Source organism: Phyllobates terribilis, unplaced genomic scaffold (genome assembly GCF_046119375.1).
Source record: "Phyllobates terribilis strain yellow unplaced genomic scaffold, ASM4611937v1 Scaffold_36__1_contigs__length_13169755, whole genome shotgun sequence".
NCBI classification, from domain to species: domain Eukaryota; kingdom Metazoa; phylum Chordata; class Amphibia; order Anura; family Dendrobatidae; genus Phyllobates; species Phyllobates terribilis.
In genome coordinates, this window is record NW_027362796.1 from 10232298 (window position 1) to 10259698 (window position 27401).

Sequence of the window (27401 nt, forward strand, 5' to 3'; positions counted from 1 at the left end):
AATATCTTGGTGAAATCTCTCACCGTGCTCTTCAGTCACTGCTCCACAGTTTGGTGGAAAAAAATCTAGATGCGAATGTAAGAAATTAATCTTTAAGGGCATGTTATAGCCAAGATCATTATATGTTTTGAGGAGAATTTCTCCCAATTTTTCATAGTTATCTACTCTGGAGTTTCCCAAAAAATTAGTTACCACTAATGTGAATGCTACCCATGCAGTCTTTTCATTGTCCTGCAATGAACAAACTGCTCATCTTGAAGCTTACGAATCTGAGGTCCAATAAAGAGTCCTTCCTTTATCTTTGCTTCTCTCAACCTTAGAAATGTATCAATGAGATACTTTTATGCTTTTGCATTTTTATCTATTGCCTTTACAAAGTTCTTCATTAGGCCCAACGTAATATGCAATGGTGGCAACAAAATCTTATCTAGGTCAAGAAGTGCTGGATGCAGGACATTTTTACTCCCTGGCTGAAGTGACTGTTGGAAAGGCAAGTCTTTTATTGTAGTGATATTCTCTTGCACGACTATTTCACTCAGAAAGAAGCAGTACTTTGTGTATCCAACCTGGAGACCAAGTTAGAGGGCAACCACCTTTAAGTCACCACAGAGGGGCTGCAAATGTTGGTCATAGTTCAGGCACCTCAACAGCTGTTTCATGTTGTTATAGGTTTCTTTCATGTGGACTGCATAACCTAATGGAATTGAAGGTAGCGGATGTTTTGGACGTTCGATGAAGAGCCTCCACTCCTCTGAATTATGACTTATCTTCAGAGCTTCCATTAAACTGTTCATGTTGTTACATAGACTGAAAAAAGATAATTAGCTCATATCACCTGATACTCACAGGAATCCCAGGCTCACGGATTAGTGTCCAGCATACACTTGCAAGGATATATAAGGAAGATAAAATCCGGTGCCACATGCGATAAATCCTTTTATTCCAAAATTAAAAATCACAACATGTCACTAGGAGGGGAACAACTGGACGCGTTTCGACGACACAGCCCCTTATTCATCAGTATCTTTTTATTTGCTAGTGTTTGTCTGAGAACGACGCTTACCACATATATGGCAGCCTCAGGCCACAGGAGATTGCGGAAGGCGTCCGATCTCATCTCCTATGCTGTGGCTGCCATAGCAGTAGGGGAGCAAGGCACCATTTAATTGTATTATCACTGTATGTTATAAAATGATACATAGCACTTCAATAACACTTGAAAGTTCATCAGTCTGTGACATAAAATGTCAAAGACAAAGAAAAGCTATATGATTATAATAAAATTTTAATTTTATTAAATTACATAATAAAAATTATAAAAGTGCAGACCATTAGATTGTGACTTTATCAGATTAGTAATATGCAGAAGTATATGTAAAATAAGAAAGAATTAATAAATTCTTAAATGCTAGTGCAATATATTATCCCTATATCTTAATAATCACCCGCAGTTTATATATCATTATTTAACCACTATTCCTATTTCATCACAGTTAAGCACCGCATAGGATCCTTATCAGGTAAACTTATTTCACTTGAATGAACATAGGGAATAGGAAATTTGTATACAAGTCAGTCCCCTTTTCCCCCCGACGCGCGTTTCAGCGCTCTGGCTTCTTCCTTGCGGGCGTGGGGGGCATGGCCTGGTTAAATATGTCACTGGACCAATCAGCTACAGATACGTTTTTACTCAATCAACCAATAGAAAATGGCATCTGACGTCATGAAGTGGGTGGTGTCGTTGGCGCATAACACTCCTGTGCCGCCCTATAAGGAAGTGATCTCCTTCATGTGCGAGGTGAACCACAAGCAGGATATGCTAGTGGTTACTATGATACGCACTGAGTTTGGTCTATGAGGTCCTCAGGAGACGCATGCGCACTACCGCCCATTATTACTTAGATGGTTCTCTGCGCTGTTTTTATATATGTTTGGATATTGAAGGGAGTAGTAGGGGGAAATAAAATAATTATATGTAGGAAAATGTTTGAATTACCAAAATAATCCAGACTATTTAGTATTTTTTGAATACTATATATGTGTTCAGATTACTATAAATTTTATACATTGTTATAGCCTATACCTATCACTAGGAAAACTGTACAACAAAAAGAGCCCATGGGAGAAGAATATTATTATACTTATTGTTTGGATAAGTGAAATTAGTGTAGGAAAAATAATTTGCCCAAATGTGTGAAAAGAAATTGTGACTAAGCATGTATGATGGAAATGTCACGTGTTAAGCAGCAAATATGGAGAGGTGATGCTGAGAAATTGTAAGGAAAGAGCAAAAATATACAGACATGTAGAAGTGATGAAACGGGAATAGTGGATCAATAGAGAAAAGACTTTATATGATTTATAAACTGCGGGTAATTATTAACATCCAGGGAGAATATACAGTGCTGGCCAAAAGTATTGGCACCCCTGCAATTCTGTCAGATAATACTCAGTTTCTTCCTGAAAATGATTGCAATCACAAATTCTTTGGTGGTATTCTCTTCATTTAATTTGTCTTCAATGAAAAAAACACAAAAAGAATTGTCCTAAAGCCAAATTGGATATAATTCCACACCAAACCTAAAAAAGGGTGTGGACAAAAGTATTGGCACCCTTTGAAAAATCATGTGATGCTTCTCTAATTCGTGTAATTAACAGCACCTGTAACTTACCTGTGGCACCTAACAGGTGTTGGCAATAACTAAATCAAACTTGCAGCCAGTTAACATGGGTTAAAGTTGACTCAACCTCTGTCCTGTGTCCTTGTGTGTACCACATTGAGCATGGAGAAAAGAAAGAAGACCAAAGAACTGTCTCAGGACTTGAGAAACCAAATTGTGAGGAAGCATGAGCAATCTCAAGGCTACAAGTCCATCTCCAAAGACCTGAATGTTCCTGTGTCTTCCGTGCGCAGTGTCATCAAGAAGTTTAAAGCCCATGGCACTGTGGCTAACCTCCCAAGATGTGGACGGAAAAGAAAAATTTATGAGAGATTTCAACGCAAGATTGTGCGGATGGTGGATAAAGAACCTCGACTAACATCCAAACAAGTTCAAGCTGCCCTGCAGTCCGAGGGTACAACAGTGTCAACCCGTACTATCCGTCGACGTCTGAATGAAAAGGGACTGTATGGTAGGATACCCAGGAAGACCCCACTTCTTACCCCAAGACATAAAAAAGCCAGGCTGGAGTTTGCCAAAACTTACCTGAGAAAGCCTAAAACATTTTGGAAGAATGTTCTCTGGTCAGATGAGACAAAAGTAGAGCTTTTTGGGAAAAAGCATCAACATAGAGTGTACAGGGAAAAAAAAGAGGCATTCAAAGAAAAGAACACGGTCCCTACAGTCAAACATGGCAGAGGTTCCCTGATGTTTTGGGGTTGCTTTGCTGCCTCTGGCACTGGACTGCTTGACCGTGTGCATGGCATTATGAAGTCTGAAGACTACCAACAAATTTTGCAGCATAAGGTAGGGCCCAGTGTGAGAAAGCTGGGTCTCCCTCAGAGGTCATGGGTCTTCCAGCAGGACAATGACCCAAAACACACTTCCAAAAGCACTATAAAATGGTTTTAGAGAAAGCACTGGAGACTTCTAAGGTGGCCAGCAGTGAGTCCAGACCTAAACCCCATAGAAGACCTGTGGAGAGATCTCAAAATGGCAGTTTGGAGAAGGCACCCTTCAAATATCAGGGACCTGGAGCAGTTTGCCAAAGAAGAATGGTCTACAATTCCAGCAGAGCATTGTAAGAAACTCATTGATGGTTACCGGAAGCGGTTGTTTGCAGTTATTTTGGCTAAAGGTTGTGCAACCAAGTATTAGGCTGAGGGTGTCAATACTTTTGTCCGGCCTTTTTTTGGAGTTTTTTTTTGGAGTTTTGTGTGAAATGATCAATGATTTGATTTTTGCTTCATTCTCTTTTGTGTTTTTTCCTTGCAAGCAAATTAAATGAAGAGAATTATACCAAAGAATTTGTGATTGCAATCATTTTCAGGAAGAAACTGAGTATTATCTGACAGAATTGCAGGGGTGCCAATACTTTTGGCCAGCACTGTATTACACTAGCACTTAATCAGTTATTAATTCTTTCCTATTACACATATACTTCGGTATATTACTAATCTGATAGTCACAATCTAATGCTCTGCACTTTCCTGAGGTTTCCTTGTTTTTACATGATTTTTTGTAATCTTTTAAAAATATTTAAATTTGAGAGTCCTCAGTGGTTGATACCTTTTAATGACTAACTGAAAAGATAGTAACAGGTTGAAAGCTGGCTAACACAGTACAAAAAAATATATATATATATATCGGGCCACCATCTAATGTGTGTGTGTATGTATGTGTATATATATATATATATATATATATATATATATATATATATATATATATATATACAGTGCCTACAAGTAGTATTCAACCCCCTGCAGATTTAGTTGGTTGACACATGCGGAATTAACTTGGCATTGTGACATTTGTACTGTAGATCAGCCTGGAAGTGGGAAATGCACTGCAGCAAATTTTTTTTTTTTTTAAACGTAAAAAGTTAATTCAGAGTGTCATTTATTATTCAACCCCTCAAACCACAAGAATTAAAGTATTAAGAAGTAGTTCAGGCACCAAGAATAATGAGCTTCACATGTGTGGATTAAAGATCTCTTTTGCCAGCCTTTTCTGACTATTTAAGACCCTCCCCAAACTTGTGAAGAGCACTCAGACATGGTCAACATGGGAAAGACAAAGGAGCATTCCAAGGCCATCAGAGACAAGATCGTGGAGGGTCACAAGGCTGGCAAGGGGTACAAAACCCTTTTCAAGGAGTTTGGCCTACCTGTCTCCACTGTTGGGAGCATCATCCGTAAGTGGAAGGCTTATGGAACTACTGTTAGCCTTCCACGGCCAGGACAGCCTTTGAAAGTGTCCTCCCGTGCCGAGGCCAGGCTTGTCCGAAGAGTCAAGGCTAACCCAAGGACAACAAGGAAGGAGCTCCGGGAAGATCTCATGGCAGTGGGGACATTGGTTTCAGTCAATACCATAAGTAACGTACTCCACCGCAATGGTCTCCGTTCCAGACGAGCCCGTAAGGTACCTTTACTTTCAAAGCGTCATGTCAAGGCTCGTCTACAGTTTGCTCATGATCACTTGGAGGACTCTGAGACAGACTGGTTCAAGGTTCTATGGTCTGATGAGATCAAGATCGAGATCTTTGGTGCCAACCACACACGTGACCTTTGGAGACTGGATGGCACTGCATACGACCCCAAGAATACCATCCCTACAGTCAAGCATGGTGGTGGCAGCATCATGCTGTGGGGCTGTTTCTCTGCCAAGGGGCCTGGCCATCTGGTCCGCATCCATGGGAAGATGGATAGCACGGCCTACCTGGAGATTTTGGCCAAGAACCTCCGCTCCTCCATCAAGGATCTTAAGATGGGTCATAATTTCATCTTCCAACAAGACAACGTCCCAAAGCACACAGCCAAGAAAACCAAGGCCTGGTTCAATAGGGAAAAAGTCAAGGTGTTGGAGTGGCCTAGTCAGTCTCCTGACCTTAACCCAATTGAAAACTTGTGGAAGGAGCTCAAGAATAAAGTCCACATGAGACACCCAAAGACCCTAGATAACTTGGAGAAGATCTGCATGGAGGAGTGGGCCAAGATAACTCCACAGACCTGTGCCGGCCTGATCAGGTCTTATAAAAGACGATTATTAGCTGTAATTGCAAACAATGGTTATTCCACAAAATATTAAACATAGGTGTTGAATAATAATTGACCCACACTTTTATGTTTAAAATTTAATAAAATTCAACTGAGCAACATAACGTTTTGGTTTGTAAGATTTATGCTTCTGTTCATAAAATCTACTCTCGTTTGCAGTTTGAAGGCTCTAACTTATTTGCATCTTATCAAACCAGCTAAATCTGCAGGGGGTTGAATACTACTTGTAGGCACTGTGTATATATATATATATATATATATATATACAGTATATAATATATATTTTATACTAGATGGTGGCCCGATTCTAACTCATCGGGTATTCTAGAATATGTATGCGGCCTACCGGGCGCGACTAATCAGCGAAGCAGTATTTAAATGGGTTGTGCACTACTTTAAATTAACCCCCCAATGTATCCCCCCGGGGCCCCTAATGAATTTTGTAATTACGTCATGTTGTCAATACTGCTTGTGACAACATCGCTGACCACGCACAGCCAGGACGTAATTCCCCCGGCTGCAGCCAGCTCTTGCTTTCGCTTACATCACGACTATTTGCGGCTGCAGCCAGGGGTCTCCTGTTCCACGTACCACAGTGAATGACGGGCTGTGGGCGGGGTTATCCCCCATCGTGTCACACCCAGCATCCACCGCGCGCTCTGTCAATGAATGCGCGTGCGGTGGATGCCGGGTGTGACGGGATGGGGGATAACCCCGCCCACAGTCCATCACTCACCGTGGAAAGCGAAACAGGAGACCCCTTGGCTGCAGCTGCAAATAGTCGCGACCAATCAGCGAACCGTGTTAGTGAGGACCGGGTAGCGGCGCTGCCTGTTCGGGTACTTCCGCTGCGAGCAGCCGGGAGATGACTGGCTAGCACCCGGCTGCATCGCCGCTGACCTCCATGCGGCTACCGTCAGGAGATCAGCGGCTAGGACCGCTGATTTCCCGACGGCAAGTGTGAAGGGAGGACCGGGGAGCAAGGCCGCCGGTCGGTGTACTTCTGTTGCGAGCAGCCGGGAGATGACCGGCTAGCACCGGTCATCTCCCGGCTGCGTCGCCGCTGATCTCCCGACGGTGGCCTGCGTGTTTCAAATCCGGCGCCAATTCGCGGCCGGGCTGCGCCAGTCGCTGATTTGTCGCGGCCGCGACCATTCAGAGAAGCGGTGTTTTAAATTTCGCGCCAATCAGTAGAGCACTGTTTAAATTTGGCGGCAATATTGCTGATTGGTCGCGACCAATCAGTGAACCGTGTTAGTGTGGACCGGGGAGAGGCGCTGCCTGTGCGGGTACTTCCGCTGCTAGCGCCGGTCATCTCCCGGCTGCATCGCCGCTGACCTCCATGCGGCTACCGTCGGGAGCTCAGCGGCTAGGGTCTCTGATCTTCTGACGGCAAGTGTGAAGGGAGGACCGGGGAGCGGCGCTGCCTAGGCCGCCAGTCGGGGTACTTCTGCTGCGAGCAGCCGGGAGATGACCCGCTAGTGCCGGTCATCTCCCGGCTGCATCGCCGCTGACCTCCGTGCGGCAGATGAGCCGCTAACTGCCGCCATCTTGTTCTGAAATCCCGCATCACTGATTGGCCGCTGCCGGACCAATCAGCGACGCGGGATTTCCTGGACGGACAGACAGACGGGATAAGCCGATTATATAGTAGATATTTATTTTTCCCTGTATTGTAATTTAATAAAATTAGAATTTCATTGTAATCCTAAAGCTTTTCTTTGTGATATTTTATGTCCCAGACTTATGAACTTGTCATTTCATTGTAGCCCAGCGCTAATCAACACTGGGAAATCCTGGCAGCGGCACCGACTGACCGGACAAACCCTTCACAGCAGAGACGAGCCGACTCCATCTAGAAACCACGGACGATTCTCATCCCTATTGTTCTTCAGTCCATGTGTCGTCATTATGTCCGGATTTATCAGCAATGTACAAAAGGTAATAGGGTAAAGAATGTATATAGGGTCAGTATGTATATATTCTGTACTGTATGTATATAGGGTCAGTATGTATATATTTTGTACTGTATGTATATAGGGTCAGTATGTATATATTCTGTACTGTATGTGTATAGGGTCAGTATGTATATATTCTGTACTGTATGTATATAGGGTCAGTATGTATATATTCTGTACTGTATGTATATAGGATCAGTATGTACTGTATATAGTCTGTACTGTATGTGTATAGGGTCAGTATGTATATATTCTGTACTGTATGTGTATACGATCAGTATGTATATATTCTGTACTGTATGTGTATAGCGTCAGTATGTATATATTCTGTACTGTATGTGTATAGGGTCAGTATGTATACATTCTGTACTGTATGTATATAGGGTCAGTATGTATATATTCTGTACTGTATAGGATCAGTATGTATATATTCTGTACTGTATGTATATAGGGTCAGTATGTATATATTCTGTACTGTATATATATATATATAGGGTCAGTATGTATATATTCTGTACTGTATGTGTATAGGGTCAGTATGTATATATTCTGTACTGTATGTATATAGGGTCAGTATGTATATATTCTGTACTGTATATATATAGGGTCAGTATGTATATATTCTGTACTGTATGTATATAGGGTCAGTATGTATACTATACTGTATGTGTATAGGGTCAGTATGTATATATTCTGTACTGCTTGTGTATAGGGTTAGTATGTATATATTCTGTACTGTATGTGTATAGGGTCAGTATGTACAGTACAGACCAAAAGTTTGGACACACCTTCTCATTTAAAGATTTTTCTATATTTTCATGAGTATGAAAATTGTACATTCACACTGAAGGCATCAAAACTATGAATTAACACATGTGGAATTATATACTTAACAAAAAAGTGTGAAACAACTGAAAATATGTCTTATATTCTAGGTTCTTCAAAGTAGCCACCTTTTGCTTTGATGACTGCTTTGCACACTCTTGGCATTCTCTTGATGAGCTTCAAGAGGTAGTCACCGGAAATGGTCTTCCAATAATTTTGAAGGAGTTCCCAGAGATGCTTAGCACTTGTTGGCCCTTTTCCTTCACTCTGCGGTCCAGCTCACTCCAAACCATCTCGATTGGGTTCAGGTCTGGTGACTCTGGAGGCCAGGTCATCTGGCGTAGCACCCCATCACTCTCCCTCTTGGTCAAATAGCCCTTACACAGCCTGGAGGTGTGTTTGGGATCATTGTCCTGTTGAAAAATAAATGATGGTCCAACTAAACGCAAACCGGATGGAATAGCATGCCGCTGCAAGATGCTGTGGTAGCCATGCTGGTTCAGTATGCCTTCAATTTTGAATAAATCCCCAACAGTGTCATCAGCAAAGCACCCCCACACCATCACACCTCCTCCTCCATGCTTCACGGTGGGAACCAGGCATGTAGAGTCCATCCGTTCACCTTTTCTGCGTCGCACAATGACACGGTGGTTGGAACCAAAGATCTCAAATTTGGACTCATCAGACCAAAGCACAGATTTTCACTGGTCTAATGTCCATTCCTTGTGTTCTTTAGCCCAAACAAGTCTCTTCTGCTTGTTGCCTGTCCTTAGCAGTGGTTTCCTAGCAGCTATTTTACCATGAAGGCCTGCTGCACAAAGTCTCCTCTTAACAGTTGTTGTAGAGATGTGTCTGCTGCTAGAACTCTGTGTGGCTTTGACCTGGTCTCTAATCTGAGCTGCTGTTAACCTGCAATTTCTGAGGTTGGTGACTCGGATAAACTTATCCTCAGAAGCAGAGGTGACTCTTCTTCTTCCTTTCCTGGGGCGGTCCTCATGTGAGCCAGTTTCTTTGTAGCGCTTGATGGTTTTTGCAACTGCACTTGGGGAAACTTTCAAAGTTTGCCCAATTTTTCGGACTGACTGACCTTCATTTCTTAAAGTAATGATGGCCACTCGTTTTTCTTTACTTAGCTGCTTTTTTCTTGCCATAATACAAATTCTAACAGTTTATTCAGTAGGACTATCAGCTGTGTATCCACCTGACTTCTGCACAACACAACTGATGGTCCCAACCCCATTTATAAGGCAAGAAATCCCACTTATTAAACCTGACAGGGCACACCTGTGAAGTGAAAACCATTTCCGGTGACTACCTCTTGAAGCTCATCAAGAGAATGCCAAGAGTGTGCAAAGCAGTCATCAAAGCAAAAGGTGGCTACTTTGAAGAACCTAGAATATAAGACATATTTTCAGTTGTTTCACACTTTTTTGTTAAGTATATAATTCCACATGTGTTAATTCATAGTTTTGATGCCTTCAGTGTGAATGTACAATTTTCAAAGTCATGAAAATACAGAAAAATCTTTAAATGAGAAGGTGTGTCCAAACTTTTGGTCTGTACTGTATATATTCTGTACTGTATGTGTATAGGGTCAGTATGTATATATTCTGTACTGTATGTGTATAGGGTTAGTATGTATATATTCTGTGCTGTATGTGTATAGGGTCAGTATGTATATATTCTGTACTGTATGTATATAGGGTCAGTATGCATATATTCTGTACTGTATGTATATAGGGTCAGTATGTATATATTCTGTACTGTATAGGATCAGTATGTATATATTCTGTACTGTATGTGTATAGTGTCAGTATGTATATATTCTGTACTGTATGTGTATAGGGTCATTATGTATACATTCTGTACTGTATGTATATAGGGTCAGTATGTATATATTCTGTACTGTATAGGATCAGTATGTATATATTCTGTACTGTATGTATATAGGGTCAGTATGTATATATTCTGTACTGTATATATATATATAGGGTCAGTATGTATATATTCTGTACTGTATGTATATAGGGTCAGAATGTATACTATACTGTATGTGTATAGGGTCAGTATGTATATATTCTGTACTGTATGTGTATAGGGTTAGTATGTATATATTCTGTACTGTATGTGTATAGGGTCAGTATGTATATATTCTGTACTGTATGTGTATAGGGTCAGTATGTATATATTCTGTACTGTATGTATATAGGGTCAGTATGTATATATTCTGTACTGTATGTATATAGGGTCAGTATGTATATATTCTGCACTGTATGTGTATAGGGTCAGTATGTATATATTCTGTACTGTATGTATATAGGGTCAGTATGTATATATTCTGTACTGTATGTACATTTATAGAGATAAGTACACGCGCGGCGGCTCCGCTCCGTACACCTCTCACACACAAGGCTCCGCTCCGTACACTTCGCACACGCGCGGCTCCGCTCCGTACACTTCGCACACGCGCGGCTCCGCTCCGTACACCTCGCACACGCGCGGCTCCGCTCCGTACGCCTCGCACACGCGCGGCTCCGCTCCGTACGCCTCGTACACGCGTGGCTCCGCTCCGTACGCCTCGTACACGTGCGGCTCCGCTCCGTACGCCTCGTACATGCGCGGCTCCGCTCCGCACGCCTCGTACACGCGCGACTCCGCTCCGCACGCCTCGTACACGCGCGGCTCCGCTCCGCACGCCTCGTACACGCGCGGCTCCGCTCGCCTCGTACACGCGCGTCTCCGCTCCGTAAGCCTCGTACACGCGCGGCTCCGCTCCGTACGCCTCGTACACGCGCGGCTCCGCTCCGTACGCCTCGTACACGCGCGGCTCCGCTCCGTACGCCTCGTACACGTGTGGCTCCGCTCCGTACGCCTCGTACACGCGCGGCTCCGCTCCGTACGCCTCGTACACCTCGTACACGCGCGGCTCCGCTCCGTACGCCTCGTACACGCGCGGCTCCGCTCCGTACGCCTCGCAAACGCGCGGCTCCGCTCCGTACGCCTCGCACACGCGCGGCTCCGCTCCGTACGCCTCGTACGCGCGCGGCTCTGCTCCGTACGCCTCGTACACGCGCGGCTCCGCTCCGTACGCCTCGTACACGCGCGGCTCCGCTCCGTACGCCTCGTACACGCGCGGCTCCGCTCCGTAAGCCTCGTACACGCGCGGCTCCGCTCCGTACACCTCGTACACGCGCGGCTCCGCTCCGTACACCTCGTACACACACGGCTCTGCTCCGCACGCCTCGTACACGCGCGGCTCTGCTCCGTACACCTCGTACACACACGGCTCTGCTCCGTACACCTCGTACACGCGCGGCTCTGCTCCGTACACCTCGTACACACGCGGCTCTGCTCCGTACACCTCGTACATGCGCGGCTCTGCTCCGTAGACCTTGTACACGCGCGGCTCTGCTCCGTACACCTCGTACACATGCGGCTGTACTGTATGTGTATAGGGTCAGTATGTATATATTCTGTACTGTATGTGTATAGGGTCAGTATGTATATATTCTGTACTGTATGTATATAGGGTCAGTATGTATATATTCTGTACTGTATGTATATAGGGTCAGTATGTATATATTCTGCACTGTATGTGTATAGGGTCAGTATGTATATATTCTGTACTGTATGTACATTTATAGAGATAAGTACACGCGCAGCGGCTCCGCTCCGTACACCTCTCACACACAAGGCTCCGCTCCGTACACTTCGCACACGCGCGGCTCCGCTCCGTACACTTCGCACACGCGCGGCTCCGCTCCGTACACCTCGCACACGCGCGGCTCCGCTCCGTACGCCTCGCACACGCGCGGCTCCGCTCCGTACGCCTCGTACACGCGTGGCTCCGCTCCGTACGCCTCGTACACGCGCGGCTCCGCTCCGTACGCCTCGTACACGCGCGGCTCCGCTCCGCACGCCTCGTACACGCGCGACTCCGCTCCGCACGCCTCGTACACGCGCGGCTCCGCTCCGCACGCCTCGTACACGCGCGGCTCCGCTCCGCACGCCTCGTACACGCGCGTCTCCGCTCCGTAAGCCTCGTACACGCGCGGCTCCGCTCCGTACGCCTCGTACACGCGCGGCTCCGCTCCGTACGCCTCGTACACGCGCGGCTCCGCTCCGTACGCCTCGTACACGTGTGGCTCCGCTCCGTACGCCTCGTACACGCGCGGCTCCGCTCCGTACGCCTCGTACACCTCGTACACGCGCGGCTCCGCTCCGTACGCCTCGTACACGCGCGGCTCCGCTCCGTACGCCTCGCACACGCGCGGCTCCGCTCCGTACGCCTCGCACACGCGCGGCTCCGCTCCGTACGCCTCGTACGCGCGCGGCTCTGCTCCGTACGCCTCGTACACGCGCGGCTCCGCTCCGTACGCCTCGTACACGCGCGGCTCCGCTCCGTACGCCTCGTACACGCGCGGCTCCGCTCCGTAAGCCTCGTACACGCACGGCTCCGCTCCGTACACCTCGTACACGCGCGGCTCCGCTCCGTACACCTCGTACACGCGCGGCTCCGCTCCGTACACCTCGTACACGCGCGACTCCGCTCCGTACGCGTCGTACACGCGCGGCTCCGCTCCGTACGCCTCGTACACGCACGACTCTGCTCCGTACGCCTCGTACACGCGCGACTCTGCTCCGTACGCCTCGTACACACACGGCTCCGCTCCGTACACCTCGTACACGCGCGGCTCCGCTCCGTACACCTCGTACACACGCGGCTCCGCTCCGTACACCTCGTACACACGTGGCTCCGCTCCGTACACCTCGTACACACACGGCTCTGCTCCGCACGCCTCGTACACGCGCGGCTCTGCTCCGTACACCTCGTACACACACGGCTCTGCTCCGTACACCTCGTACACACGCGGCTCCGCTCCGTACACCTCGTACATGCACGGCTCTGCTCCGTACACCTCGTACACACGCGGCTCCGCTCCGTACACCTCGTACATGCGCGGCTCTGCTCCGTACACCTTGTACACGCGCGGCTCTGCTCCGTACACCTCGTACACATGCGGCTCCGCTCCGTACACCTCGTACACACACGGCTCTGCTCCGTACACCTCGTACACACGCGGCTCCGCTCCGTACACCTCGTACACACGCGGCTCTGCTACATCCACACTGTAAACCCCTCCTGACCCCACACATAAACTTCAGCTCATCCAGCACCATGACAACCAGCACAGCAGAGTCCTGCATCCACTGAGGCCCCTGATCATGTGACCCCTGACTCCTCCCCTCCTGTGACCTCATCACAGCTCCTGTGCGCACAGAGCAGCCATATATGTGGCGGCGGCTCTGCAGGTGGAGGTATGTGGAGACCCCATTACTGGGCGCGGGGGGCATTAACCCCTTCAGCACGAAGACTCTTTTGGGGTCTTGTGTTGCCCCTTTATAAGAATCATAAGGTTTTTGTTCTGTTTCCTGTAATACATACGACCCAACTATGGAGACAGGAAGGGAGGAAACGTATTGTTCTCATAGTACAGGACCCCTTTACTGGCCCCACAGTGTAATGCCCCCATTATGCCCCTTATGCAGGATGTATGATGCCCCCCACACAGTGTAATGCCCCCATTATGCCCCTTATGCAGGATGTATGATGCCCCCACACAGTGTAATGCCCCCATTATGCCCCTTATGCAGTATGTATGATGCCCCCACACAGTGTAATGCCCCCATGATGCCTCTTATGCAGGATGTATGATGCCCCCCACACAGTGTAATGCCCCCATTATGCCCCTTATACAGTATGTATGATGCCCCCCACACAGTGTAATGCCCCCATGATGCCTCTTATGCAGGATGTATGATGCCCCCCACACAGTGTAATGCCCCCATGATGCCTCTTATGCAGGATGTATAATGCCCCCCACACAGTGTAATGCCCCCATTATGCCCCTTATACAGTATGTATGATGCCCCCCACACAGTGTAATGCCCCCATTATGCCCCTTATGCATGATGTATGATGCCCCCACACAGTGTAATGCCCCCATGATGCCTCTTATGCAGGATGTATGATGCCCCCACAGTGTAATGCCCCCATTATGCCCCTTATGCAGTATGTATGATGCCCCCACACAGTGTAATGCCCCCATTATGCCCCTTATGCAGTATGTATGATGCCCCCCACACAGTGTAATGCCCCCATTATGCCCCTTATGCAGTATGTATGATGCCCCCCACACAGTGTAATGCCCCCATTATGCCCCTTATGCATGATGTATGATGCCCCCACACAGTGTAATGCCCCCATTATACCCCTTATGCAGTATGTATGATGCCCCCATGATGCCTCTTATGCAGGATGTATGATGCCCCCACAGTCTAATGCCCCCATTATGCCCCTTATGCAGTATGTATGATGCCCCCACACAGTGTAATGCCCCCATTATGCCCCTTATGTAGGATGTATGATGCCCCCCACACAGTGTAATGCCCCCATTATGCCTCTTATGCAGTATGTATGATGCCCCCACACAGTGTAATGCCCCCATTATGCCCCTTATGCAGGATGTATGATGCCCCCCCACACAGGGTTTCGCCCCCATTATGCAGTGTGATGATGCCCCCCCCACACAGTGTAATGCCCCCATTATGCCCCTTATGCAGTATGTATGATGCCCCCCACACAGTGTAATGCCCCCATTATGCCCCTTATGCAGTATGTATGATGCCCCCACAGTGTAATGCCCCCATTATGCCCCTTATGCAGGATGTATGATGCCCCCCCACACAGTGTAATGTCCCCATTATCCACCTTATGCAGGATGTATGATGCCCCCACGCAGTGTAATGCCCCCATTATGCCCTTTATGCAGGATGCATGATGCCCCCACACAGTGTAATGCCCCCATTATGCCCCTTATGCAGTGTGTATGATGCCCCCCCCCCCACAGTATAATGTTCCCCCAGTACCGCCTGAGGTCCTGCAGTTGGAATAATCCCTCTGGAGAATGTTTTTTCCTTTCCCTGCTCCCCTCCATATAGACCCTCGAGCATGTATACATGCATGTAGGGGAGCAGGCCTTACTAGATATTGAGGCTTTGTACAGTAATATTCCGCATGAGGATGATATCAGAGGAGTAAGACATTTCTTGAATTGAGATCAATAGAGTGTAGCAGACATAATGACTTCATGGAGGATCTTCTAAAATTCACTCTTATTCATAACTTCTTTCTTTTTGATAGGAAGTATTTCCACCAGCTCAGGGGTACTGCGATGGGGAGCCTCTGTGCTCCCTTATATGCTAACCTATCCCTGGACTGGTGGGAGGAATCCTCAATATTCAGGGATGGCATCCATATATTGGGGTATGGTACAAATATATTGACTGCATTTTTATCACCTGGTCAGGGACGAGTGAACAATCTTTTTAATTTGTCGGGGAACTCAACATCAATAGAGTGGGCCTTAGATTTACATCTGAATTTATTATAATAATAATTTTTATAGCGACAACATATTCCACAGCACTTTACAATTTTAAGGGGGACTTACATTGACAATACAGACTTTACAGAATAAGCATAACTCAGATATTAAAAGGAGTGAGGGCCCTGCTCACAAGCTTACAGTCTATAAGGTAATAGGGGAGACACAAAAGGTAAAATGTACATATATTGTATAATACAGCCTTAATATACTAAATAGGGTAAGTACATAACACCACATGAACTGGTCGCCAGCCAGTATGTGTACAGTACAGACAGAGGCTATTCAGTGCATGAATGGTATGAGCATGATTTTGAAGAAAATTTTAATATGGGCCAAACTGGGACAGTTAGATAAGTGTGTTGAGGTGATAGGCCAGTATAAAGAAATGGTTTTTTAGGGCACGCTTTAAACTGTGGGTATTGGGAATTAATCAAATTGTCCTGGGTAGTGCATTCCAAAGAATTGGAGCAGCATGCGAGAAATCTTGGAGACTGGAGTGGGAGGTTCGGATTACGGAGGATTTTAGTTTTAAGTCATTAGCAGAACTGAGGGCACGGGTAGGGTGGTAGACTGAGACGAGGGAGGTGATGTAGGGCGTTGCTGAATCATCAAGAGTTTTGTGGGTAAGAGCGATAAGTTTATATTGAACTCTGTATTGGATGGGCAATCAGTGCAATGACTGGCACAGGGAAGAGACATCGTTGTATCGGTTGGTGAGGAATATGACCCTGACTCCTGCGTTCAGGACGGATTGGAGAGGGGAAAGTTTATAAAGGGGGAGATCGATAAGTAAAGAGTTGCAATAGTCCAGACGAGAATGAATAAGAGCTACATAAGAGTTTTTACAGAGTCAAAGGTAAGAAAATTTCTGATTCTAGAGATGTTTTTAAGGTGTAGATGACACGAGCGAGCGAGTGATTTGATGTGAGGAGTGAAGGAAAGATCTGAATCAAGCTTGACCCCAAGACAGCCGGCATGTTGCTGGCGAGTAATGATGGAGTCACAAACAGAAATGGCAATATCAGGCATAGATAGGTTAGTGGAGGGAGGAAATAGGAGTAGTTTAGTTTTTGACAGATTAAATTTTAGATAGAGGGAGGACATAGTGTTAGAGACAGCGGAAAGACAATCACTGGTATTTTGTAATAATGCAGGGGTGATGTCCGGAGAAGAGGTGTATAATTGGGTGTCATCAGCATAGAGATGGTACTAAAAACCGAATCTGCTGATTGTTTGTCCAATAGGAGCGATATATAAGTAGAAAAGAAGGGCTTCTAGGACTGATCCTTGAGGAACCCCGCCAATAAGGGGGAGGGGAGAAGAAGAGGAGCCAGCAAAAGACACAGTGAAGGAGCGGTCAGAGAGGTAGATCCACAGTGTCGAATGCTGCAGAGAGATCCAGGAGAATCAGCAGGGAGTAGTGACCATTAGATTTGGCTGTTAGTAGATCATTAGAAACTTTAGTGAGTTCAGTTTCAGTAGAATGTAAACAGCGGAAACCAGATTGTAAAGGGTCAAGAAGGGAGTTATCTGAGAGATAGCGTATTATACAAGAGTGGACCAGTCGTTCCAGGAGTTTAGATATAAAGGGAAGATTGGAAACAGGTCTGTAGTTAGCAGCACAGTTCTGGTCGAGGGATGTTTTTTTAAGTAATGGATGTATGCTGGAGTGTTTAAAAAAGGAGGGAAAAATACAAGATGAGAGGTAGAGGTTGAATATTTTAGTTAGGTGAGTGGTGACATCTGGAGAAAGGGACTGAAGGAGATGTGAAGGAATAGGGTCACTGGTGCAGGTGGTAGAGCGAGAGGAAGTAAGGAGCCTTGTCACTTCATCTTCCGTGACTGGTTCGAAGTCAGAAAATGATCAAGATACAATGTGGGAGGGAGGAGCATGCATTACATTTGGGGATTGAGAGAAAATTTCCTGTCGGATATGGTCAATTTTTTCTTTGAAATAATTGTCCAGATCGTCAGTGCTGAGGTTTTTGGTTGGGGCATGTGCTGTTTGATTAAGGAGAGAATGAAAAGTGTCAAACAGGTGTTTAGGATTATTGGGCCATGAGATGATGAGGTTGTTAGGCTGCGTGCACACAATGCTTTTTTCATGCGTTTCCGCTGCGGAAACGCATCAAAAACGCATGGTAATCCGCACCCCATGGTCCCCAATGGCATTCCGCAATGTCAATGCACATGCTGAGGATTTTTCCGCAACGTTTCTGCAGCGCTCATAAATCCACAGCATGTTCATTAATTTTGCGGAAGCGCAGCGGAAGCCATGCCATTGACTTGCATTGAGACGCATAGAATCCGTGTCTGTACATTTGTACAAGCGGATAATATGCGTTTCAATGTGCGGATGGTACCCAGTTCTGGAGGAGAGAAGACTCTCATCCAGACCTGGGTACCATTGTACCTGTAAAAAAAAGAATAAAATAAAAAATAAAGTTTATATTCACCTGTCCGGCGGCCCCTGCAGCGCTTCTCCTTCCAGGACCTGAGATGACGTCGCAGTCATGTGACCGCAGGCTGTCTCGCGAGATGCCGGCAAGCCAGGAAGGAACCAGGAAGGAGCGCGACAGCACACACGGCGGCATCGGAGGTAAGTATAGCTTTATTTTTTTATTTTTACGGTCACACTGTATAAATCCATGCCGTTTGCATGGATTTATACAGTGTGACCTAGTTGTCAAGCACTTTCCAAGTGATGCTATCGCCTGGAAAGTGCTTGTCAGTCCGCATGCGGAAACACATGCGTTAACGCATGTGAATCCGCATGTATTCCGCATGTATTCTGCAGGAAAAACGCATGCACAATCTGCATGCATTTTTTCCGCCAGGGAGATGCATAAATGCTGCAGAAATTTTCTGCTTCATTTCTGCATCGTGGGCACATAGCCTCAAAGTAGGTTTGTTTGGAGAGGTGAAGGGCGGAGTTATAGGTTTTAAGCATAAATTTATAATGGAGGAAATCTTCAGCCAGATTAGATTTTGTCCACAGCCGTTCGGCACACCTGGAGCCCCGCTGGAGAAAACGTGTTTGCAGCGTGTTCCAAGGTTGTCGCCGTCTGTGCCGAGTTGTTCTCTGTGTAGAAGGTGCGCCTTCATCCAGGGCACATTGCAATGTTTCGTTATAATGCTTCAGTGCAGAGTCAGGGCATGAGAGGGTGGAGATTGGGGCCAATGATGATTGCAACGTTTTCATAAATTTCTGGGTGTTAATGCCATGTATATTTCTATAAGTGTGGAAAGTGAGGGTGTCTTGAGCAGGGTGACAGTTCTTGACAGAGAATGAAAGAAGGTTGTGATCAGAGAGTGGAAGAGGAGAGTCAGTAAAGTCATGTATTGAACAGAGCCGGGTGAAGATCAGGTCAAAGAGTATTTCCATCTTCATGTGTAGGAGAATTAATAAGCTGTGAAAGGCCGAAGGAGGAAGTTAGCGATAAAAGATGAGCGGCAGATGGGAAGAGGGAATCGCCTATTGGGATGTTAAAATCTCCCATGATGAGGGTGGGGATGTCATAGGATAGAAATTTTGGAAGCCAAGTGGCAAAGTGATCCACAAACTGAAGGGAGTGGCCCGGAGGGCGATACACAGCCGCCACTCGCAGGGAGAAGGGCCAGTAGAGTCTGACTGTGTGGGCCTCAAAAGAAGGGATGAAAAATGAGGGTACTGAGGATATAACCTGAAAAGTACATTTTATTTAAAGGAGCAGACCAACACCAATTATTACCAGTTGCCTTTCCTGCATGTACTGATCAAGAAGGATTGTAACGGGACCCTAGGGACACTCATCTACCAGAAACCTTCAAGCACTAATAAACTACTGAAGTGGGATAACCACCACCCCCATCCCCATAAAAAGAGGAAAATCCAAGGGACAATTTTTATGGTTGAGAAGGTACTGCTCGACTGTCACAGATTTTAATATACAGGCAACAGACCTGAACACCAGATTAAGGGATGAAGGGTACTCGTGGTACATTTTGGATTCCGCATCATCGTTTGCAGAAAAATGGTCTTATCCATCAGCTTATCTTTTCCTCATTCAGGTCTCTACAATACCGGATCCTCTCAGTGAAGATCGTCTATATAAGAAAATTTTCCTGATTTATCCAGGAAAATGATGGACAAGATGGTGGAGAGGATATTACACCTCACCCTAGAGATCCTCTTCCGGCTTACTGGAGAGGTGAGCGATTCTGATGACGTCACATTACAGCATTCTTGGAAATAACAGATGGACAGAACTAGAGAGGTGAGGACTCTGGAAATGTCTGTAGTGAGATTTATTAATGTGACTCTCCATAACCAGAGATTAATCACGGGGCCTCCACCTCACCCCCTAATACATGAGGACATCAATGACCAGAAGATCCTAGAACTCGCCTACAAGATAATTGAGCTGCTGACTGGAGAGGTGACACTGCTGGGAATGCTGGGACATTATACAGTAACGCTGTGAAGGGATCGGGGGGATGACGGTATCATTGTATGTGTCAGGTTCCTATAAGATGTCAGGATGTCGCCGTCTATTTCTCCATGGAGGAGTGGGAGTATTTAGAAGGACACAAAGATCTGTACAAGGACATCATGATGGAGGTTCCCCAGCCCCTCACATCACCAGGTAATAGACAGGACTAAATACACACGGCCTATAATTATCTGTATGTAAAGAATGAATTCAGTCCCTGTATGTGTTTCCTCCAGATCTATCCAGTAAGAGGACAACACCAGAGAGATGTCCCCGTCGTCTTCTTCCACAGGACTGTAAACAAGAAAATCCAAATGTTCCTCAGGTAGATAGAGAGAAGGTGTCATGAGATCTCCCCTATGATGTGTAGACTGCTGTAAATGTCATGTCTTCAGTTCTGTTTTATCCATCATTATTATGTTTTATATTTGTGTAATGAGAATGGTGGAGATGGCAGGATTAGAGCTGATCATAGATGTGACTTCTCCATCTGTCAGTGACTTTTACAATATTTGTTTCAGGGTGAAGATCTGACCCATATTAATACTACAGAGACATATGTGAGGGGTGATGAGCGGTGTAAAGAGGAGATTCCTACATATGACTACACAGGTGAGCAGTAACCACTGAATACAGAGAAGTCCCTGTCTGTGGCTGCTTTATCAGTGGTGTAGTCGTATCACAATCGTGTGATCACCATTTTGCCGCTAGACTCCAACATTCTCCTCCGTTCGAAAATATTCAAATTACTTTGTGTAATTGTGAAAGACCTTTTCTATAGAACTTACAACCTGAAGGATCCACCTACCCCCTGGGATTAGGAGACGCTGACCGTTACCTGCCCATGTCTGTAAACTATAAAGCCAAATGACAGCGTACGTAGAATGTGCTGACAAATTAAAAAATCACTTGAAGAAAAATATGATGGGCCTGTAAGAGAAAGCGGAGGGTAATGATGCTGTTGGCTTCCTAGATCCCTGATATCTTATTAGATGAATCTACCTTCTCTCCCTTCTGTGCTGCTGAATGTGCTCATATGGTCCCTACAAGACCAGGTCCAGTCTTTCTGACCAAACTTCACTTTTATGATCAACAACATTAAATGTGCAGTGAGGGCCAAGTGTGAATTTCTGTACAATAAGAACAGAGTTTCCCTTTATCCTGACTTTTCAATTTCTTTTGAAACCAACTAACTTCAAACAGGATTGTCATAAACTACACAGAAAACATTACACCTGCGCCATGATATATCTCTAAGCTGTGCGTGGCTGATGGCTGTAATATACATTTGTTCATGCCTGCAGGAGATGTGTTGGCATGGCTCCAGCCCTGGTTTCATGGATCCACTCCACATCATAAATAGTATTGAGCGAATTTGTTCGGCATTTCAAATTCGGGTTAGTTTTCGGGGTTCCGGCTTGTTCGCGCCAAATGGTCCACCATAAATGAGTGCAACTCCAGTTTAGTGTTGGATTTCTCCCCTCATACATACGTGGTTGTTGGGGATGTTACATGTTTATATATTCTTTATTTTTTTTACATATTTTTATTTTTTTCACTCTCTATGATAGTTTCATTCTGGTGGGATCGGCCGGCCTCACTTATGTGAGTCTGTAACTCCCTGGTCGTCTTTCAAAAAGATCTCCATTACCTCTTCCAAATGCCTGAGATCTAAATTTAAAACACCTCAGCTCTTCAGTATTATAAAAAAGTTCTCTTTGAATGTCTAATATTTCTTCTTGACACTCATCTGCCAGAAAATATTGGCCCTTAGCGATAGTTTAGATTGAGAAGAGCCCCCGAGCCCCATACTCTAATTACCCCAGAGAGGTTTCACCACTAGTTACTCATTTTTCTCTGATGAAGACTGTTCAGTTTGGTCATTTCAGTAGATGTGTTATTGTCTATAGTCACAGTTTTTGACTTCAGTAATCCTCTGCTTTAACCCCTTCCCGCAGTCAGTATTATGTTTCTAATCAGGCCCCATTTTTCAAATTTGACTTGTGTCACTTTATGTGGTGATAATTTTGGAATTCTTCACAAAGGATAATAGGAAACAAATGGACCTTACAAATTATTTTCCAACTTCTTTTGAATCTGACAATACCCTATATACGATTGTACACTACTGTCTGGGCACATGGGAGGTTGAGAAGGGAAGGAGCGCCATTTAGCTATTAGGAATGCTCAAAAGATGGCTACCACGAACAGGCTTATAACTATCTACCCTGTTTACAGATTTCACAAATTACTTTGCTCATCACCCTTTAACTCTTCTACATGGATCTGAACCTACACAGAGACCCCTAGGCTTGGGCCATGGTGTTACCTGCTATTCGGTGGAGTGAGATGGAAAGAAGAATAGTCAGGTAGCCGGGTCAGAACCAAGAGGATAGAGAAAATACAAAATCAGAAGACACCAGTAGTCAGTAAACGGGCCGAGGTCACAACAGGAAACAAATACACAGGCCGGGAGCTGAGCACAGAGGACTGAACCAGAGGAGAACAAGGCTGTATCTGGCAGCTTCCGGCAATATGCTTCCAGCTTTAGTAGGGTGCGGTGCTTTCCAAATTGCTGAAGCAGGGAGCAGATTACTCCAGCTGGACTGCACACACACACCCATACTGTCAGACTCGATGGTACTACAGGTACCAGCAAACCTAATCTTAGTAGCTGGACAGAGCCTGCGCCTTTTACTCCATATTTGGGAGGCAGAATGAACAAACAGTTGAACACCACGCTCCTGGTCCATCCTATGAGGTTTTCTATTAGACAGTCATTGTCCTGGTGAATAAGTGAATTTTTTAATATAACTTGCCTTTTTTACAGACAATTTAAGTAGAAATGTTCAAAAATATAAAATTCAAGGATTTTTTTATTAAAAAATAATAAATAGTTTTATTATTGGCAGATGTCTGTACCAGGAGATCAGAGGGACAGCTGATATCTTCAATTTTCAAATCGGATAATTTTCAGATCCCACAGCATACAATTGAAGTGAATGCCATTACTCCAGATATACCATCATCCCTTCACAGCAAAGATCTGTCATCTGATCCTTTGAAACAGATCCTGTCTTCTGATTCATTACCGACTACTATGGAAAATCAAAGTCACAAAATAAGCATTAAAAAACAAACTGCTCCCAATGCAAAGAAGACATTTTCACATTCAGAATATAGAAATAATTTTCCTCTCAAAAAGTCTTTTCTTAAACATCAAAAAATTCACACAGCGAAGAATAGATTTTCTTGCTCCAAGTGTGGGAGATGTTTTAATCAGAAAACAAGTCTCGTTAGGCACCAGAGAATTCACACAGGAGAGAAGCCATTTTCCTGTTCAGAATGTGAGAAATGCTTTATAGACAAATCAACTCTTATCAATCATCAGAGAACTCACACAGGAGAGAAGCCATTTTCATGTTCAGATTGTGGGAAATGTTTTGTACATAAATCAAATCTTTTCAAACATCAGAGAACTCACACCGGGGACAAGCCTTTTCCATGTTCAGAATGTGGAAAATGTTTTACAGAGAAATCAACTCTTATCAAACATCAGAGAACTCACACAGGAGAGAAGCCATTTTCATGTTCAGATTGTGGGAAATGTTTTGTACAGAAATCAAATCTTAATATACATCAGAGAACTCACACAGGGGAGAAGCCATTTTCATGTTCAGAATGTGGGAAATGTTTTGCAAAGAAATCAACTCTTATCAACCATCAGAGAACACACACAGGAGAGAAGCCATTTTCATGTTCAGAATGTGGGAAATATTTTACAGCGAAATCTACTCTTATCAAACATCAGAGAACTCACACAGGGGAGAAGCCTTTTCCATGTTCAGAATGTGGAAAATGTTTTAACCATAAATCTAGTTTTCTTAAGCACCAGAGAACCCACACAGTGGAGAAGCCTTTTTCATGTTCAGATTGTGGGAAATGTTTTGTACAGAAATCATATCTTAATAAACATCAGAGAACTCACAGGGGAGAAGCCTGTTTTATGTTCAAAATGTGGGAAATGTTTTAAACAGAAAGCGCATCTTGATAACCACCGGAGAACCCACACAGGGGAGACTGCTGCAACTTCACCCAACTAGTCTCTGTACAGACAAGAAAGGCCCTATCTGTACAACTAAAAACGCCACCACAGACCTAACTCCCTAATAAGTCGTTGAGGAGTTTTTCATACCTCCTGAGGAACCAGAGGGGAGGCCGCAACACAGTATCCACAAGGGGAAAGGAAAGTATGAAGTAAAATACGAAAACCCTGAATGAGAAACAAAAACACATTCATATAGGGCAAAGAAGGCAAGCTAAGGAGAACCAAAAATAAAAGGAACAAGTATAATCTCCCAGAAACCTAACATTGTTAGAATGAAAAGATACTGGGAGGGAAAGCAAACTGACCGGGAGGATAGTTTCACCTTTGTGGTGAAACTTACAAAATTCATCCTCACCAACTGTATATGTCAAACCCGTCCATTTATAATGACCATGGACAAGATAAAGATTCCCAACTCACATCAGGACCACAAGATCCCAGCTACTTTCAGCTGCATCACATCTAATGTAATGTACTTAATTATATGTAGCAAATGTCCAACTGGGGGTCTGTATGTAGGGGAGGCAAGGCAAAAACTTAGATGAATTCTCATCGCCACACAAAAAAAGAAAAAAAGAATAGATCTACTTGTGGCCACACAGTTTTACGGCCACAACTGCTTATCCTTTTCCGAAACTGATAGTTCTGCTTCACGTCACTTGTCTTATCTATTGCATTATTCCTGTGCCCTGTTATGTATAAATATGTGACTCTTCAGATTTTGTGTTATACTTTGTCTGATGAAGAGACCTGAGTAGTCTCGAAAGCTTATTGACTAATGGCTAACTGAAGAGATTACCACTGAGGACTCTCAAATTTTAATATTTTTCTCCATACAGCAATTTTAAGATCTCTCCACAGGTGTTCAATGGGATTTAGATCCAGACTCATTGCTGGGCAGAACTATCCAGCACTTTGTTTCCATCCATTTTCTGGGTGCTTCTTGAAGTATGTTTGGGCTCATTTTCATGCTGGAAGACCCATGACCTAGGACGCAAACTCCGCTTTCTGACACTAGGCACTATATTGTGACCCAAAATCCTTTGCTGATCTTCAGATTTCCTGATGCCTTGCACACAGTCAGAGGCAGCAAAGCAACCCCAAAATACCTTTGAACCTCCACCATATTTGACTGTATGGGTTGTAAATTTATTGATTATCTGTGCACCTTGGACAAAGGAACATGTGGATCTCTAAAGATGGACTTATAACCTTGAAATTGTTGATATTTTTCAACAATTTTGGTTCTCAAGTCCTCAGACAGTTCTCTTCTCCTTTTTCTGTTTTCTCCATGCTTAGTGTGCCACACATATGTACACAATGCAAAGATTGAATCCATTTCTCCCATTTTTATCTGGTTTTAGTTGTGATTTTCATATTGCCCACACCTGTTACTTGCCACAATTGCGTTTGAACAAGCTTCACATGCTTGAAACAAAGTTGTTTACCCACAATTTTGGCAAGATGCCAACAATTTTGTCCGCCCTATTTTGTGTGAAATTATGTTCAATTTCCCTTTTTTTCTCTGTTTTCTTGTGTTGTTCCAATGCATGCAAAGGAAATAAACGTGTATAACAAAACGTGTAATTTCAATAATTTTCTGGGAGAATTACTTCATTTTCTGGAACAATTTCAAGGGATCCTACACTTTTGACCATGACTTGTTTTTGTTGTCTTTTTAATTTGTTGCAGCATATTATCCTCTTCGTGTTCAGCTATATTAGGAGGCTTGTAGCAAAGTCCAATTAGCAGCTTTGCATTATTGCCATTTTCATGTACATTTACCCATACTGATTTTACATCAGGGATGTAAAGCTTAAAACATGCAGAGGGCCAAAATGAAAAACTTTGACAAAGTCGTGGGCCGACCAGAATACAGTATAATGGGCCCCACATAGTCCTCCATACAGAATAATGGGCCCTACATAGTCCTCCATACAGAATAATGGGCCCTGCATAGTCCTCCATACAGTATAATGGGCCCCACATAGTCCTCCATACAGTATAATGGGCCCCACATAGTCCTCCATACAGAATAATGGGCCCCACATAGTCCTCCATACATAAGAAACAAGAGGGAAAAACTTTGAGTCAGCGTCCCATATAATAGTGAAAAAATTACAAAATTGTATTAATTATAATTTATACAGGAAAAAAATATGAATTGCAGAAACAGAGACAGTTAATAGTAAAACAATAGAGGAGCACTAATGAGGAGCATGAGACAAATTAACATGATTATTTTCTGATGTAAATACATAATTGGGCTGCCAAAAAAATAAGAATATATTGTTAAAATGCAATGAAGCATTCAATAAAAGTGCAGGTGCTTATGAGGTAGGTCAGAAGCAGTTGCTATATAAGAGGTTAGTCATACCGCTGTCTATATATAGGTACTAATATAGATAGCTCATACCGAAGATAGCAGATCTTTATTAGTGGTATCAGTGCCCTGACCCCTTAGGCTACAGGGTAAAAGTATATCCTAATACATATTAAAGCCTAGAAAATGCACCTAAGTAGGAAAAAAGATTAAAGAACGGCAGCAAAAGATCCTAGTTACTTACCGGTAACGGGATTTTACAGAGCCCATGACAGCACCACCTGAGAGAGGGTATCCGCCCACCAAGGACAGGAACCTACTGAATAAAAAGGCGGTACCTCTCCTCCGCATTAGTTTTGTTTCAGAGCATGAGAGGGCCTCCGAAGACAGGTTAATACATAACCACCACCTCAATATTTGTACTAAACACCTTAAAAAGTGCACATCACAGTGATAAAGGGGAGGGAATTAATAGGGTGCTGTCATGGGCTCTGTAAAATCCCGTTACCAGTAAGTAACTAGGATCTTTTCCCCTTCTCCCATGA

At 44.6% G+C, this 27401-nt stretch overlaps 1 protein-coding gene and 1 pseudogene across 2 annotated transcripts in view; one reads left to right on the plus strand and one right to left on the minus strand.

Moving 5' to 3' along the window:
- Nucleotides 1–27401, minus strand: part of LOC141182832 (uncharacterized) — a 618372-nt gene that overhangs the window by 69414 nt on the left and 521557 nt on the right. The gene's annotated exons all lie outside the window — the stretch shown is intronic.
- Nucleotides 13742–25516, plus strand: LOC141182841 (uncharacterized; annotated as a pseudogene).